Source organism: Bos taurus, chromosome 9 (assembly GCF_002263795.3).
Source record: "Bos taurus isolate L1 Dominette 01449 registration number 42190680 breed Hereford chromosome 9, ARS-UCD2.0, whole genome shotgun sequence".
Classification (NCBI taxonomy): Eukaryota; Metazoa; Chordata; class Mammalia; order Artiodactyla; family Bovidae; genus Bos; species Bos taurus.
The window spans coordinates 92,907,246-92,924,728 of record NC_037336.1 but is presented as its reverse complement, the minus strand read 5'-3'; the positions used below and the strand labels follow the sequence as shown (position 1 = coordinate 92,924,728).

Sequence of the window (17,483 nt, the reverse complement as noted above, 5' to 3'; positions counted from 1 at the left end):
TGCTTATAGTTTCCTTTGTTGTGCAAAAGCTTTTAGGTTTAATTAGGTCCCATTTGTTTATTTTTGCTTTTATTTCCATTACTTTGGGAGGTGGGTCATAGAGGATACTGCTGTGATTTATGTCTCTGACACTCTCTAGTGCCTTGCCTATGTTTTCCTCTAGAAGTTTTATAGTTTCTGATCTTATGTTTAATCTTTAATCCATTTTGAGTTTATTTTTGTGTATGGTGTTAGAAAGTGTTCTAGTTTCATTCTTTTACAGTTGGTTGACCAGTTTCCCCAGCACCACTTGTTAAAGAGATTGTCTTTTCTCCATTGTATATTCTTGCCTTCTTTTTAAAAGATAAGGTGTCCATAGGTGCATGGATATATCTCTGGGCTTTCTATTTTGTTCCATTGATCTATATTTTTGTCTTTGTGCCAGTACCATACTGTCTTGATGACTGTAGCTTTGTAATATAGTCTGAAGTCAGTCAGGTTGATTCCTCCAGTTCCGTTCTTCTTCCTCAAGATTGCTTTGGCTTTTAGAGGTTTTCTGTATTTCCATACATGTTGTGAAATTATTTGTTCTAGTTCTCTGAAAAATACCATTGGTAGCTTGATAGGGATTGCATTGAATCTATAGATTGTTTTGGGTAGTATACTCATTTTCACTATATTGATTCTTTCAATCCATGAACATGGTATATTTCTCCATGTATTTGTGTCATCTTTGATTCTTTCATCAGTGTTTTATAGTTTTCTATATATAGGTCTTTTGTTTCTTTAGGTAGATTTATTCCTAAGTATTTTATTCTTTTCATCACAATGGTGAGTGGAATTGTTTCCTTAATTTCTCTTTCTGTTTTCTCATTGTTAGTATATAGGAATGCAAGGGATTTATGTGTATTAATTTTATAACCTACAACTTTACTATATTCATTAATTAGCTCTAGTAATTTTCTGGTGGTGGCTTTAGAGTTTTCTATGTAGAGGATCATGTCATCTGCAAACAGTGAGAGTTTTATTTCTACTTTTCCAATCTGGATTCCTCTTATTTCTTTTTGTTCACTGATTACTGTGGCTAAAACTTCCAAAACTGTGTTGAATGGCAGTGGTGAGTGTGGGCACCCTTGTCTTGTTCCTGACTTTATGGGAAATGCTTTCAATTTTTCACCATTGAAGATAATGTTTGCTGTGGGTTTATCATATATGGCTTTTATTAAGTTGAGGTATGTTCCTTCTATGCCTGCTTTCTGGAGGGTTTTTTATCATAAATTGATGTTGAATTTGTCAAAGGCTTTATATGCATCTATTGAGATATTCATATGGTTTTTATCTTCCAATTTGTTAATGTGGTGTATCACATTGATTGATTTGCCAATATTGAAGAATCCTTGCATCCTTGGGATAAAGCCCACTTGGTCATGATGTATGATCTTTTTAATATGTTGTTGGATTCTGTTTGCTAGAATTTTGTTGAGGATTTTTGCATCTATGTTCATCAGTGATATTGGCCTGTAGTTTTCTTTTCTTGTGGCATCTTTATTTGGTTTTGGTATTAGGGTGATGGTGGGTGGCCTCATAGAATGAGTTTGGCAGTTTACCTTCCTCTGTAATTTTCTGGAAGAGTTTGAGTAGGATAGGTGTTAATTCTTCTCTAAATTTTTGGTAGAATTCACCTGTGATGCCATCTGGTCCTGGGCTTTTGTTTGTTGGAAGATTTTTGATTACAGTTTTGATTTCTGTGCTTGTGATGGGTCTGTTAAGATTTTCTATTTCTTCCTGGCTCAGTTTTGGAAGGTTATACTTTTCTAAGAATTTGTCCATTTCTTCCAAGTTGTCTATTTTTTTGTCATATGGTTGCTGATAGTAGTCTCTTATGATCGGGCACTTGGGGAGTTGCTCATATGTGCTTACGGGGTTTCATCCTGGAGCCAGAGAAGCTGCTCACTTGTATTTGTAATATCCATCTCCAGTCTTCTTGCCAAACTTATTCTCTGCTACCAACTTATTCAGGGATGGGCTGGCTGAAACAGGGGGTTCTTTGAATCCATTTCATGCCAACCATCCAGGATGAACTTTGTAGTATACAGCCCAACATAATCGAGGCACTCAAATGGACCCATGGGATACCTGGCACCTGGCTTCTTAGCAGTATCGATGTCTTCCTTGGACATGTCACCTCATTCATACAGCCTGACTGCTTCTATGAGGTATGGCACCAGAAGACGGTTCATAATAAATCCAGGTGTGTCCTTGCAAGCAACAGGATGCTTTCCCAGGGCTTTGCTGAGGTCTAGCAGAGATTCAAAGGTCTTCTGGCTGGTCATTGGTGTTTTAATGACCTCCACAAACTTCATCAAAGGCACTGGGTTGAAGAAATGGAGCCCAGTGAACTGGTCCTGTCTCTTGGTGTAATTGGCTAGGCTTGTGATCTGCAATGAAGAAGTGTTGCTGGCAAAGATTGTGTGTTCCACAGCAAACTTGTCTAGCCTTTTGAAGAGCTCGTTTGTCACCTGCAGATTCTCTACAATGGCCTCCACTACCAGGTCTGTGCTGTGGACCACGGATGCCGCACCCATGCTGGGTGATATGCTGCTCAGAGTCTTTGCCACAAATTTATCAGCACTCTTTGGGTTTTCTGCAGACTTCTTCTTGGCCACTTTCTGAAGACTTTCCTCGATACCCTTTCTAGATTTTGCCAGGATGTCCTCTGTTTGGTCCACCAGCACTACTGTGTGGTCAGTTGCTGCAGCAACCTGGGCAATTCTGGAGCCCATCAGCCCACCGCTGATGACCGTCACGTGCTTGATGAGGATTTTCTTTGTCGAGGCCATGGCGGTGGAGGAGGAGGACATGGAACGCATGAATTGCCAGGTTATGAAAGCCATAGTGCAGGTGGTGAAGGCAGCAACAGGGACAAGACCTGGCAGAGAATGATTCCTCTTCTCTTAATCAATCTATGAATTATAGTAGTTTGGCACATATACTTTTGTTAACAGAATTGAAACATTTATTTTTTCCCCCTTCCTGATCCCTCCAGAATTCAGGAAATTATTGAATATTCTTATTTTCAGGGTAGTATAGTTATTTGCATAAGTTTAATAGGAACCTGTTTTATTATAACAGGACACAATTAGAAACACTGATTACATTATCAAGACTTTGGACTTTGACTGGAATGTCATCTCTATAAATGATGTGCATAAAATCACATATGTACAGATAGGTTAAAGGAACTAAGGTTGAATTTCTGGAACCAATAAAGCCCCTTGGAAAACTAGTTTACAGAATTCCAAGCCTTACAAAGTAAGGAAGAAAGGTCACTTCCTGGAAGCCCTAAAACTCTCAGGATATTTTGGGGACCTTGAGAAAAGTGGAATCAACCCAAATCTCTCTATCTCTCTATAGAGATCACAGGTAAAGCCTGATGGTGTTCTGGGCTTGGCTTCTTAGCCTCAAGAGATTTTAAAAGTCCAATTTGAGATTCCTCATGAAAAGTTCCAGCAAAGATGATTTAAACAAAGTCTATAGGGTCAATCACTATTTTTTGCTTCACTTATGCAAATAGTCAGGTCAAGTTTAAAACAAATCAGTCTTACCATGAGTATCTGATAGAAATGATGATGACTGTACAGAAGAGAAAATTAAGTTTCAATAGGAAACTATAGCACAGTCTTGTGGATATTAAATTCTGGTCCTATGAATTGTTTTGTCATGTACCTGTAAACCAAACTAGATCCTGAATTATTCTAATTTCCTCAAATACTTGGCTATGACTCTCCAAACTAATGTGTCTGACTTTTCTCCCACCTTCTGATTTGGAATCACTAAGAACAATATTTGCCCTTGAATTTTGTTGGAAAGTACTCTACCTGGTCCTCCTCACTATTGAGACTGCAGTCAGACTTGAACCTTGTGTCTGCACTGCCCAATTACAAATGGCTTCTCCAGATTCTTGGACTTATATACCAGCTAAAATCTAATATTAAAATTGATTAGAGATGTTCTTCCTCAGAGGCAGATGGCATCTTGAGGCAGACAGCTTTCTGAAGATCTCAGAGCAAGATTTTCATCTTCAATATGAAACCTTTATTTCTTTTTGCCTTTTCCCAATGTGTGCTTTCTCTTTGTCAATGCTTGGGAAGAAAATACACCTTAACTCTGAATTATCCTTGAATCTATTGCTAAGGCCACATCTGTACAACAGAAGTCACTAGACTTTCTTGCTAAGGTGGTTTTAGATAATCAGATTGCTTTAGATTACTTACTGGCTGAACAAGGAGGAGTCTCTGCTGTGGCAGATATTACCTGCTGTGCCTGCATCAATACCTCTGATACTGTAGCAAAATACAAGAAATTAACAAACACACCATTTGGCTAAATCAAGTTCACACTCCTTCAGGTATATTTCCTGATTTATTTGATAATGAACTGATTTGGTTCATAGGGCCTTCTGGCTAAGAGTAGTAATTCAGTCTGTTGGTTTTATCCTCCTGATAGTCATTATTGCAGTCTCTCTTGTGCGTGGTATTCTCTCAAGGGTCTTAAACACCCATTTGCAGCCACCAGCAGTGAATCAGGTGGTCTCTCTGAGCCTGGACAAACAAAAACAAGATGAACAGCGAAGACAATTTTTCCATGAATCTGACATTATAACCTATAAGTTTCACAATGAGACAAAAACAACCCTGATGGTGAGTGAGAATGTTGCTAATAACAAATTTTTGGTCAATTTCTCATGTATGCAAAGATGTCCAAAATGGGGGAATTATAAAATAAAGTGAACAAGGAGGCCATTAGATTGAGGTGCTTCAACCTTAGCAACCTATGTAAGCAAACCAAAACCTAAGCCTACAAACGCCTCAAGGTTAAGAAATAAAAACCTAAGGACTGCCAATCAACAAGCCTTTTCAGAATAAAGCAAACACTTAAGCTGTGTGTGCATGCATGCTTAGTCATTTAGTCATGTCCAATTCTTTGCGATGCTATGGACTGCAGCCTCACCAAGTTCCTCTGCCCATGGGATTCTCCAGGCAAGAATACTGGAGTGGGTTGCCATGGCCTCCTCCAGAGGATCTTCTTGACCCAGGGACTGAACCTGTGTCTCCTGAATTGCAGGTGGATTCTTTGCTGCTGAGCCACAGGGAAACCCAACACTTAAGCGATAGCCAATCAAATAATTTCCTACCTTTGATTCTGCATCTTCTCTATGAAAGTCTTTCCTCTTATTTCTGCAGAGGGAGCGCTCCTACTTTCAAGTTAAAGTGCTACCTGATTTGAATTGATTTTTTTCTCAAATAAACTCTTAAAAATTTTAATATGCCTAAGATTTATCTTTTAACTGAACAGTAAGAAAACGACCCAATTTAAAAATTGTACAAAGATTTGAACAATTTACCATAGAAGATATATGGATGATCAATAAGCACATGAAAAGATACTCAACAGTAGTCATTAGGGACATGTAAATTAAAGTCACAGAAAGATAGTACTTCATACCTATTAGAATGAAAAATTAAATAGACTGACCATATCCAGTATTAGCAAGGAAGTAGAAGAGCTGGAACTCTCATACACTGCTGGTGGAAATGTAAAATGTCCCAACAACTTTGGAAAGCAGTCTGGCAGTTTGTTAAAAAGTTAAAACTTACACCTATTATGTAATGGTCAGCCATTCCAGTAATAGGTATGCACTTGAGAGAAAATAAGGTATATGTCCAATGTTCTTAGCAGATATTTTGTAATAGCCCAATCCTTGATGAAAGTGAAAGTGGAGAGTGAAAAAGTTGGCTTAAAGCTCAACATTCAGAAAATGAAGATCATGGCATCCGGTCCCACCACTTCATGGGAAATAGATGGGGAAACAGTGGAAACAGTGTCAGACTTTATTTTTCTGGGCTCCAAAATCACTGCAGATGGTGACTGCAGCCATGAAATTAAAAGATGCTTACTCCTTGGAAGGAAAGTTATGACCAACCTAGATAGCACATTCAAAAGCAGAGACATTACTTTGCCAACAAAGGTTTGTCCAGTCAAGGCTATGGTTTTTCCTGTGGTCATGTATGGATGTGAGAGTTGGACTATGAAGAAGGCTGAGCACCGAAGAGGTAATGCTTTTGAACTGTGGTGTTGGAGAAGACTCTTGAGAGTCCCTTGGACTGCAAGGAGATCCAACCAGTCCATTCTGAAGGAGATCAGCCCTGGGATTTCTTTGGAAGGAATGATGCTAAAGCTGAAACTCCAGTCCTTTGGCCACCTCATCTGAAGAGTTGACTCATTGGAAAAGACTCTGATGCTGGGAGGGATTGGGGGCAAGAGGAGAAGGGGACGCCAGAGGATGAGATGGCTGGATGGCATCACTGACTCGATGGACGTGAGTCTGAGTGAACTCCGGGAGTTGGTGATGGACAGGGAGGCCTGGCGTGCTGTGTTTCATGGGGTCACAAAGAGTCGGACACGACTGAGCAACTGAACTGAACTGAACTGAACACTTAGAAAGCCCTTTCAGTTTCCTGAACATTTAAAAAAAAAACGTATTTACATAACCAGTTATTTTACTGATGAGAAAACTGAGGCAGAGAGAAGGAAGTGCCCAGTGTCACTCAGTAAGGGGCAGAACTGAGATGCAAACCCAGGCGTTGTGGCTGTGGTGTCATGGTCCTCCCTGTTCTGCCTTCAGGATTTCAAGGTGAGGGGTGTGAAGTGTGCCCAGTGCAGGGATGGCGGGCCACGAGACAGCGCCACCTAGTGTGTGTGGGAGGGGTGTGGAGTGGCCCGCTGGGGGACCTGGGTTGCAGTGGAGAAGGGACCCGTAGGGGCCATGCAGGTGAAGGCAGTGCATTTTGGGCAGTAGGCATGCGAGACTCGATTCGTTTCCCATATTTACCTATCTGGTTACTGTCTCCATTTTTCTTGCTCTGTGTCTCTTTACTTCTCTTTCTCTAAAATGCATGCGGATGGGGAACTGTATATGTGTAACTCTTGATAACCACAGGGTGTAGAACTAGATCAAGGGAGCGGGTGCTGGAAGCAACCATGTCATCTTTCCTGGTGGAGCCCTGGAAGGCTTGGCGAGAGCGATTGGAGAGCTATAAACATTGGCTGAAGACTCCACTCTACTTTCAACAGGCGGGGGCTTTCATATGTATTTAGTGACTCTTATTAAGTCTTTTGAGAGATTCCTGCAGCTGCTGAAAGCTATGTCCAAATCCAATTTTTTGGAGAAAATATGTAAATGATTATGATATTGTAATAGTGTCATTCAACGTACCAGTCTGAACTCGTGCTTATTCACATCAAGAGGGAAGATGAACTCAGATTTGCAACTGCAAAAGGCCAAAGCTGATTCTCCCCAACCCCCCAAATCTCTAAACTAAACACATTACAGAATTAAAATGTTGAATAATTGGTAATTAGCAGTGGTCCTAAAGAGTACCAGGCACTATTGCAAAGCTGCTATAACCCGCGGATATTACTATAATTGTTTTTCAAGGAAAAACTGGATTAGAGATGAGACACGATGACATGAAGGACGTTCAGTGTTCGGCAAGTTGAGACAGGCAGCTCAGGGGCCCCACTAATCTTTAAGTCCCTGAAAGGTATATTGTTAATACTACATGACAGACAAATTATATTGCGAACCCCAAGAAATGCCTAGGGGGAAATCAAAAAATGCCGTTAGCAGACAGACCTTTTATGATTTTCCCAGGATACTGCTGTGTTTCCAGAAACACGGCTCACAGTCTCACTGAATCACGTACGTCACATTACCAGAAACAGTTGCTGATGAATACTTCATTTAAATGGTATTGAGATAAAAGCAGGAAGGCTGTGAACAGTTAAAGGCAGAAAAGTAACATATGTGTCCACTGGTGTATTGTCCCAAATGGGGAGCACCTTTATCATTTTTTTTTTCATTCTGCCTAGTTCTGCCAGGGCACTGGAAAACATATGTCACTTTTCCACCTTCACGGGGTATTTTCTAGTTTGTTTGGATTTATGTCACAGGCTTAATGAGATTTAAATGGAACTTTTGTATGTGAATAATATGGAGCATTAATGCAAAAATTGTAGTTTGCTGGGCTGCTGGCAGAATTTGCATAAGGGTTTACATATGAAACAAGAGTGTTGAAGCCCTTGTAAATCACAAGGCACAACACTACTGGAGAAATTTTGTTGTTGTTGTTGTTGTTGTTGTTTAGTCGCGAAGTCATGATTGACTCTTTGCAACCCCATGGACTGTAGCTCACCAGGCTCCTCTGTCTATGGGATTTCCCAGGCAAGAATACTGGAGTGGGTAGCCATGCCCTTCTCCAGGGGATCTTCCTGTCGCAGGGATCGAACCTGCCTCTTCTACATTGGCAAGCGGATTCTTTACCATTGAGCCACCAGGGAAGCCCTACCGGAGAAACAGAGGGAGCAGAGCAAATTATCTAAGTAACTATGGTTTTAGGAAAAAAGAGACATCTTTAGTTTCATGAAAGTCGCCTCTGTTGAAAGAACAGCAAACCGGCGCTAGCCTGGAAGAGGCACAGTGGTACCTTGGACTTCTTGAGTGAAGTGAAAGGCGCTCAGTTGTGTTTGACTCTGTGGCATATCTGACTCTTTGTGACCCCAGGGACTGTATCCCACCAGGTTCCTCTGTCCATGGGATTCTCCAGGCAGGAATACTGGAGTGGGTTGCCATTTCCTCCTTCAGGGGATTTTCCTGACCCAGGGATCAAACCCGTGTCTCCTGCATTGCAGGCAGATTTTACCATCTGAGCCACCAGGGAAGCATCCTTGAGAGTACTTCCTGGTTCCTGCCTTCATCCACACTAACCTTCTATACAAAAGTGGGTCATCATGGACTCCTATTCCACACTGTGCTGTGTAAACAGGATTTGATGGAGAGCTGGGGAAGAGAGAGAGAGTAAGCTGTTAAAATTCCTGAGAAAGAGTGCAGCTTGCTTTATCTGGACAAATAACTTAGCATTTCCAATTCAGAGACCCCCTTGCCCTTAGAGGAGCATGGAGATCATCTTACTGCTCCCTTGCTAGCCTCAAGGGCATTCTAAGGCCTCCTTCCACTTTCTGGAACCCCCTGGAGCTTGGGGAATCTCTATGAAGTTGCCTTACTTGTTTTGAGTCATGTTATGGGGGTCCCCACCCACCCTGGCATATTACTCCCATCCCCACTCCTGCCCTCTCAGGAACAAAAGAAGATGGTTCGATTTACTCTGGAGGACTGGAAGCTGTGCCCTGACGGATGTCACCCTCCCTGAGGCTGGGTGGGCAGGGAAACAGGTGAGGAGTGGGGGACAGCCTTCCAGAATTTCTGCAAGTTTCTCCACGGGTTTTTCAGTCTGAAGCTGCATCTTAATCCAGTCAGAGTAGGTTGGGCTGTGGGGTGGCGCCCAAGGTGGCTTGCTGGAAGTCCAGGCCCTCCTAGGGCTCTTAAGGAAATGAGATTTTGATTTCCATCTTGATCATGAGCAGACGTCCTGACGTGGAGCCACATGAAGTCACCATGTCTCTGGGACAGCCAGAGGAGAATTAAAAGGAAGGCGCCAGCCACTGTCATAAGTCACCCTGGAGATGCTCCTCCTGGGCTGCAATGGCTTGAATCTCCCAGGTTTGGGGGGGGTGGTGGTGATGCATGTCCAGGCTACCACTGGGGACAAGAAGCCTGGTACTAGAATGTGAAAGAGAGAGGAGTTTAGAGATGATCGAAATCATGACGAGGAACAGAGCTGTGCCGAGACCGAAGGAAAATCAGCGATCCTCAGCCTGTCTTTATTTAAGCATTTTCTATTTTGTTCATCATGGATCTTTTGCATACAGGGGCTTCCCTGGTGGCTCAGGTGGTAAAGAATCTGCCTGCAATGCAGGAGACTCTAGTTCGATCCCTGGGTGGGGATAATCCCCTGGAGAAGACAAGGGCAACCCACTCCAGTATTCTTGCCTGGAGAATCCCATGGACAGGGGGGCCTGACAGGCTATACAATTCATGGAGTGTGAAGAGTCAGACATGACTGAGTGACCAACACTTTCACACTGAAGTTTTGGTGGCCCTGTGCATTTTGCACAGGGGGTGACTAATCTCACTTGAGTCCCCCTAGTCCTGGCCCTGGGTCTGATCTAGTCCCGTAGATTTCAGGTGAGCAAACTGATGCACAGAGCACAACGTGGCTTATGCTCTGTGACAGAGATAATTAAGGGGAAAATGAATTCAAGTTTATATTCAGCCTAGTGGATTTTTTTTCTTTCCTACCTTACCATACTGCTCCTTTGCTTGCTAATTTTTTTTTTTTTTTTTCCTTAATGAAAAAAAAAAAAAAAATTCCAGAAATCTTGAGAAAGTTTCCTTCTCATGAAGTTTAAGGCCTGTGCTGAGAGGTGAGGAGGGAGCAAGGTAATGACAGATGTGCTGCAAGAGGGAAAAAGCCAGGGACCTCAGCGCTGGTTTCACAGAGTGGGTCTCAGTGGAGCCCACTTTTTCTGTAGCTACAGGTTATTTCTTCTAAGGTAGGTCAAGTAGACTCTTTAAATGGCTGCTTCTTCAGATTTACAGCTATTTTAATTTAACTCCAAGTGCTCAGAGGAACGCTTTTATTTAACTTCAATAGAATATAGCTTTATTAAAGTCAAATAAGGAACAGGGGGGAAAAATGAACCCAGAAAGAAAATATGCCAATGGAAATTCTTATTTGAGAAATGTCCAGATATTACATGTCTTTCATTTGAATTCATTTCTTAAGCACCAAATGAAATTTTAGGCCCACCTGAGAAGCAAAATAAGATTAGTCCACCGAACAATAGGTAACCAAGTTTTGAAAAAAAGACAGCAAAATTTGCAGAGATAAAAGTTTAATTATGTCCTAGTTGCTTGCTGAGATCTGGAAATCAATGTAGTTATTTCAATATAATTCTTGGTGGGCTATCAAATGACACGAGGGATCTTTGTCCCCCTTCTGTTAAAATATAGCCACCATAAAATAATTAACAATAATGGAGTTGACATTAGATTAATGTAGCTAACCTCAGGTTGGTAGTGGAATTGCTTTTTGAATGAAACAGAAAAAAAAAAAAATGAAGAGCAGACCTCTATGTGAGTGAAATAGTAAGAAACGTGCTTGGAACTCTGAAGACATTTTCTTCTTTGTCTCAGTGTGGAATAAAATTCTAAACCCTGCCTACAGAATCTCTTTTAGGAAAAATATGAAAAATACCTTAAATGGAAAAACCTGGGTGGTATGAAATTGATCAGTTTTATACCTTTTCAATTAGGTCTAAATACTTAATATACCACATTGCAAAATCATCACCCCCCCCCCTTTTTTTTAAGGGAATGGTGTTGATCATGGGAGACTAAGATAGATTTGATTCCCACTTGAGCTACTTAGCAGATGGACAACTAAGCCTTAGATTTTTCATGTATATAATTATAATAATAATAACACCAACTTATTTATCTTGCAAAGTTGTTGCACAGAATAAATCCCCAAATTCTCTCTCTCTCTCTCTCTATACATATATGTAAACTTTTATTTAATATTTATTAAAGATAAGTATTTTAGTATTTTTTTAGAAGTTAGAAAAATCTTCAGAGCTACTTACTAACTAATACAAATATTCTTGTGAATATTATGTGTTTGGCTTCATAAACTAAGAAAGAACATTTAATTAAAAAAGAGAAAAAGTTTCTTTGGAAACTTTCTATCTCTGTGTATATTCTGCTGGTCAGCTGGATCTCAGCAGAACAGACTTTAACCTCATAAAAATACCAGTTGTTTCTGTTGATATTATCCTGCTGTCTGACATATAATTCTACACTTCATTTTTTGAAATTTGTGAAATCAGATTCCATGGTAGCCATTTTGGGAACCAGTGGCTTTAGCCTAAATACCCAAGAAGCTTCTTCTTGAAGTTATAAAAATGTTGTGGAGGTATTATTGGAAGTTCCTTAGTCTGACCCCTTCGCTCTGGGCTTCTGGTTCCAACAGCTGTCTGGATCTGACTGCACATCATGGCAAAGAGATGAAATTTTGGTGAAATCATTTAGATATGCAGTGGTTTAACTAACTAGAGGGAACCTTTTATGGCTTAAAAACAACAGCCACAACCAACCTAGGGCTCAGAATATGGAACCAACAGCACCCTTGAATCATCAGTCTCCTAACTGATTCTTGACTTTAACAAATATTTCTTGCGAACTGACTATAATGCTAAACACTTTGCCAGGTTATGGGGATATATTGTTGAGTAAAGCTCAAAGACAGAGTCCCTGCCTTCATATAGTATTCAGTGTAGTAAAATAAGATTTTAAGCGAAGAATCACATAAATGAACATAAAATAATGACTCTCCTAGTGCTACAAGGGAGAGGTCCATGGTGATTTCAGACTTTGCAATAGAGGATGTGACAAAGCCTCCCCTTGAAGACGATGTACGTGAGCTGAGATCTGAAGGAAGACTGGTAATTACAGAAAGGCAGGCAGGCAAAGGAATAGGGAAGAAGAAGCACTGCAGGTAGAAGGCGCACCAAGTGCCAGAGCCCTGGGGCAGCGGGGGCATGCACATCAGAGGAACTGAGAGCAGCCGGGTGGCTGAAGCACGCTACAAGGTTCCCATGTGGATGTGGATAGAACAAGACCATGGACATGTTGGTAGTCACATTAACAATTTTGGTCTGGATCCTCAGACCCCTGAGAATCATGGTTTAATCTGCTGTGGGCCCCATCTGTGTATGTGTGTATGTGAAGATCAGATTTTTCAGTGTGAAAAACATGACTGTGGTTAAAATATGAACAAAAGATTGAAGACGGGCTCAAGTTGATGCAGAGAGATCCTTTAAAAGGTTCTTGTTTTGGAAGGAGCTAGTGGTGGTTGGGATTAAGGTGAGCAGGGCAAAGGTGGGGGAAGGTGGGAGGTTTTGAAGGATACTTAGGAAGTAACTTGATAAAATTCGGTGCAAAGATAGGTTTTACCTTGGAATTTCTTCTGATAGTTTTAGGAAAGTCCATTTTGTTCTGATTTTTCATATTCTGTCTTCTCAAAAAAATTTTATTTATGCACAACAAGAGTCAAGAGTGTGCAAGGCACTGGGATTTCATGAAGAGCCAAAGAAAATGTGCCTGCTCTCTTATGTTTACAGCTGGATGCTATGGTTGCTTGCTGTATAGGGGTACCATAGGACTTCCCTGGTAGCTCAGATGGTAAAGGATCTGCCTATAATGCAGGAGACCCAGGTTCGATCTCTGGGTCGGGAAGATCCCCTGGAGAAGGAAATGACAACCCTCTCCAGTATTCTTGCCTGGAAAGTCCCATGGACAGAGGAGCCTGGTGGGCTACAGTCCACGGGGTCACAAAGAGTCGGACACAACTGAGCAACTAACACACACACAGGGGTACCGTATGCCCATTTCTATACTAATATTTTTATGTTTCTCTCACCGGCACCTTGAAATGCCATAGATATGTTAGCATTGCAATGGTTGTCATCATAAATTGTAATGAGCAGCTGAAATCTGTTCCATGTACAGATAACCAAGTTTCTTATAGTATTTTCACTTGTGGGTTTCTGACTTGATCTTATATTGACATTCTTGTTTAAATATACTGAAACTTCCTGTGGTCTAAAAGTGTGGGGCACCTCATCTTTTTCCTTTAAAAATATGGTTTCCGTTGCTCATGTTACGTCTATTTCTAGTGGTACTTGGCAACAGGCTCTGAACAATGATGAAGGGACTGGGTGCCCAGTAACCTGAATGCTCTAGATTAGGACACTGAGCACAAACGGAAAGGTATAGTATTCAGTCCTGACCAGACAGCTCTCAGAATTTAACCTCCCACTGGGCAGTTCTCTTATGTGAAGGGTGAATTGTGCTAGGTGTTTTTTTTGGGGAAACTGTCTCTCTAATAGCTAACTTCAAAACCTTTCCCCTTTGACTGTTTTGGAGTCTTTGTTGTTAAAAACAGAAGGGAGTTAAAAGTAGAACGAATATAAAATAAAGGATAAAAGGCATTCTCTTAAGCTGTTTTCTAAGCACAGTGGGAACTGTAATATCTGTCTGTCTGTCTAGTTGCTATCTATATACGTTTTAAGATCTTTCTTTCCATTTAGTAGAACAAAAAAGTTAAATAGTGAATTTATCTCTATTAGAAGCAGAATGATTTTTTCTTCACAATACCCTTTCATCTATCTTTGTTTTACTTAGATGGACACATTTAATGACATCTTATTTATTCTGATCTTTAAGATTTCAATTAAGAAATTATTTCCTATTAAACTCGGGTTCTCTTGCAGGAAAATGCTTCCTGTCTGTGCGTGATGTTTTTCTTTCGCCTAATCTCTCACAAGTGATTTGACTCTACTAGGGGTTCTCAGAATTGCACAGTGATGGTTAAAATGCTCTATGCCAAGGCCCTGACATTTTTACTCATTAGATCTAAGATGAGGCTGAGGAATCAGAGTTTTCATGTGGCATTTCAGGTGACTCTCTTTTTCAGCATCCTAGGACAACTTTTTGACGCTGCTTTTAACCAGCGTCAAATAAGAGAAGGCAGGATTTAGCAAACGTTTTGGCTATTTTAAAAGGTTCCTCAGGTGAAGCGCCGTCGGAAGAGTGCCAGTTGTATGCACATTTTTGTTCCCTCTAGTTTCTGCTGCAAGTCTAATAAGTCTCATATGAAATGTTGCTCTTTATGTTCAAGTTCTCTTATTGGGAGGTTTTTCTCCTTTTGTCTCTGGGAGACAAAAACTCAATATTCGCTTAATAACTTAAAAAAAAAATGAGAACACTAAGCTGCAAATTGAGTCTTCAGACCGCTGAGCCCATTGCTAATTTTTGTGCTGTAAGCGATGTACAATTTCCATTGTTATCTTTTTTGTTTAATGGATCTGTCATAGAGCTGTCACATCCCAGCCCTGCATTTTGCCAAACGTTCTTTAAACATATTTGAAGTGGATGAACATCCGTGGGACAGATTTAGGCTTTACCTATGGAATATTCTAAGGTATCCTCCAGTATGCACTTAGGTCCCCCTGACTGCCACGTGGTGATAATCAGTGTATTGTTCAGTAATTGCTAGATTAAAAAGACCAAAAGGATCATTCATTTGCTTTTAGATTGCGCTACTTGGCCTTGCTCTTGTGGGACACTTGAGAACCTCAGATGACACAAAATAAATGTTCCATGTACAACAATACAGTGAGGGTTTCTATATTCTTGCCATTGTTACCTACAAAAGTTAATTCTTTCCAGGTGCATCGTGAGTATTTGATTAAAACAGCCCCATATGAGTTGTCATTGATTCACTGGAATAGCATCTTCAACCTCTGAATCCCATGAGCAGCTGGAACAAACGCATGTTTCACCCACCCACACATGGGATGGTTTTAGGAGACTTTTAAAATAGGGACTTTCAGAATTGATTTTCTAAGACAGAGCTCAAAATATTCAGGTAGAATGGGATGGCACGAAAAAGCTGATTACCTTAGAAATACTCCAGGAGGAACAGTTATTAGGGGTGAGGGTTCTTGTGTGGACAGCAAGAGAGATATCATTGGATTATTGTTTGTTATGGCTACTTAACCAAGAGTCATGACTGAGAGGTTGCCAACTTACATTGTTGATGAACATGAGATTTGGAATATTTGTCCTGAGCTTGAGAAATTCCTTGATAAGTTATTCATGAGAATTTCCATATTATTACCGTAGGGGAGGTGAATTGACCAGGATAAGGAAAACTAGCTGCAAAAACAGCAATCTCCAAATCCTAGTGGCTAACAAGTCTGGGTTTATCCCTGCTCCTGTGGCAATCTGGTGCAGACTGGGCATCCTTCTCTGAGAGATGGCGTAGACACCCAGCCTCTTCTAACCTGTGAGGCCACCGTCTTACACACGGGACCTCCGTGGATACAGAACTAGTGTGGAGAGACTGCAAGATGCTCTCTGGCCAGGCCTGGAAGGTGCTCACATTCTACTAGCCAGAACCTGGTCTCGTAGGCCCAGCCTGTGTCCACAGAGACAGGAGTGTGGTCTTCCTGCGTGCTCACTCAGAGGAAGTCAGCCTGGTGAGGACCAGGCCAGTCCCTACTCAGGAGAAACAGGCACCCTCTCATAGTGTAATATCTCTTGGGTGTGGCTGGGTCTTGACAGAAAACAAAGAGACTTAGCTTAAGGAAAGGAGTTTGTATTCTGTTTTGGGAAAGAAGTCCTGAACTTTGGCAGACTTGGGTTCTAGTTCTTATTCTGCCCACTCAAACTCCTGTGTGATGTTGGATGAGTTTATAAAATTAGAATAATATCAGTATTTCGTTCATAGGATTAGTGTGAGAATTAAATGTGTTAATGCTCAGAAATTGCTTGTATAGGCTTAATAATAATAACAGTTATTATAAAATGATGTAATTATAAACAACTAATAATACTTAGTATTAATAATATTTTAATAATTATTACTAGTTATTAATAATTGTTACTAATCACAAACAATGGTTATTAATAGTTGTTTATTTCCCCAGTGACCTGAGAAGAAAGAGATTTACACAATAGTGATTTTCGACACTGTGTCCATAGGGGACTCACAAGTGTGATGTAGAAGGACACGTGGTAAGGGGCAGTCCCAGCTGTGCTGAGTCTGAACCTCCTTCTACTGGAAGGCCACACAGGTGGAGCCCATGCACAGCCAGGACTCGGAGGCTCTAGTCGACACCCGGCACAGGATGGCTGGGGGGATTCAAAAGATGGGAAGAATAGGTGTATTTTTGTTAATCGAACTATACTTGATTTACAGTGTTGTGTTAGTTTCAGGTGTACAACATAGTGATTCACTGATACATATATATCTATCTATCCTTCTTCAGCTTCTTTTCCCTATCAGTTCAGTTGAGTCCAGTCTCTCAGTCGTGTCCAACTCTTTGCAACCCCATGAATCGCAGCACACCAGGCCTCCCTGTCCATTACCAACTCCGGGAGTTTACCCAAACTCATGTCCTTCGAGTCGGTGATGCCATCCAGCCATCTCATCCTCTGTCGTCCCCTTTTCCTCCTGCCCCCAATCCCTCCCAGCATCAGGGTCTTTTGCAATAAGTCAGTTCTTCACATGAGGTGGCCAAAGTACTGGAGTTTCAGCTTCAACATCAGTCCTACCAATGAACACCCAGGACTGATCTCCTTTAGGATGGACTGGTTGGATCTCCTTGCAGTCCAAGGGACTCTCAAGAGTCTTCTCCAACACCACACTTCAAAAGCATCAATTCTTCGGCACTCAGTTCAACTCTCACATCCATACATAACCACTGGAAAAACCATAGCCTTGACTAGACGGACCTTTGTTGGCAAAGTAATGTCTCTGCTTTTGAATGTGCTATCTAGCTTGGTCATAACTTTCCTTCCAAGGAGTAAGCGTCTTTTAATTTCATGGCTGCAATCACCATCTGCAGTGATTTTGGAGCCCCCCCAAAATTAAGTCTGACACTGTTTCCACTGTTTCCCCATCTATTTCCCATGAAGT

General features: G+C 41.1%; 1 long non-coding RNA gene and 1 pseudogene across 1 annotated transcript in view; one reads left to right on the top strand and one right to left on the bottom strand.

Moving 5' to 3' along the window:
- The window catches only part of LOC132346142 (uncharacterized), a 129,661-nt gene that overhangs the window by 43,214 nt on the left and 68,964 nt on the right, over positions 1-17,483 (top strand). The gene's annotated exons all lie outside the window — the stretch shown is intronic.
- Positions 1,723-2,998, bottom strand: LOC514725 (hydroxyacyl-coenzyme A dehydrogenase, mitochondrial-like; annotated as a pseudogene).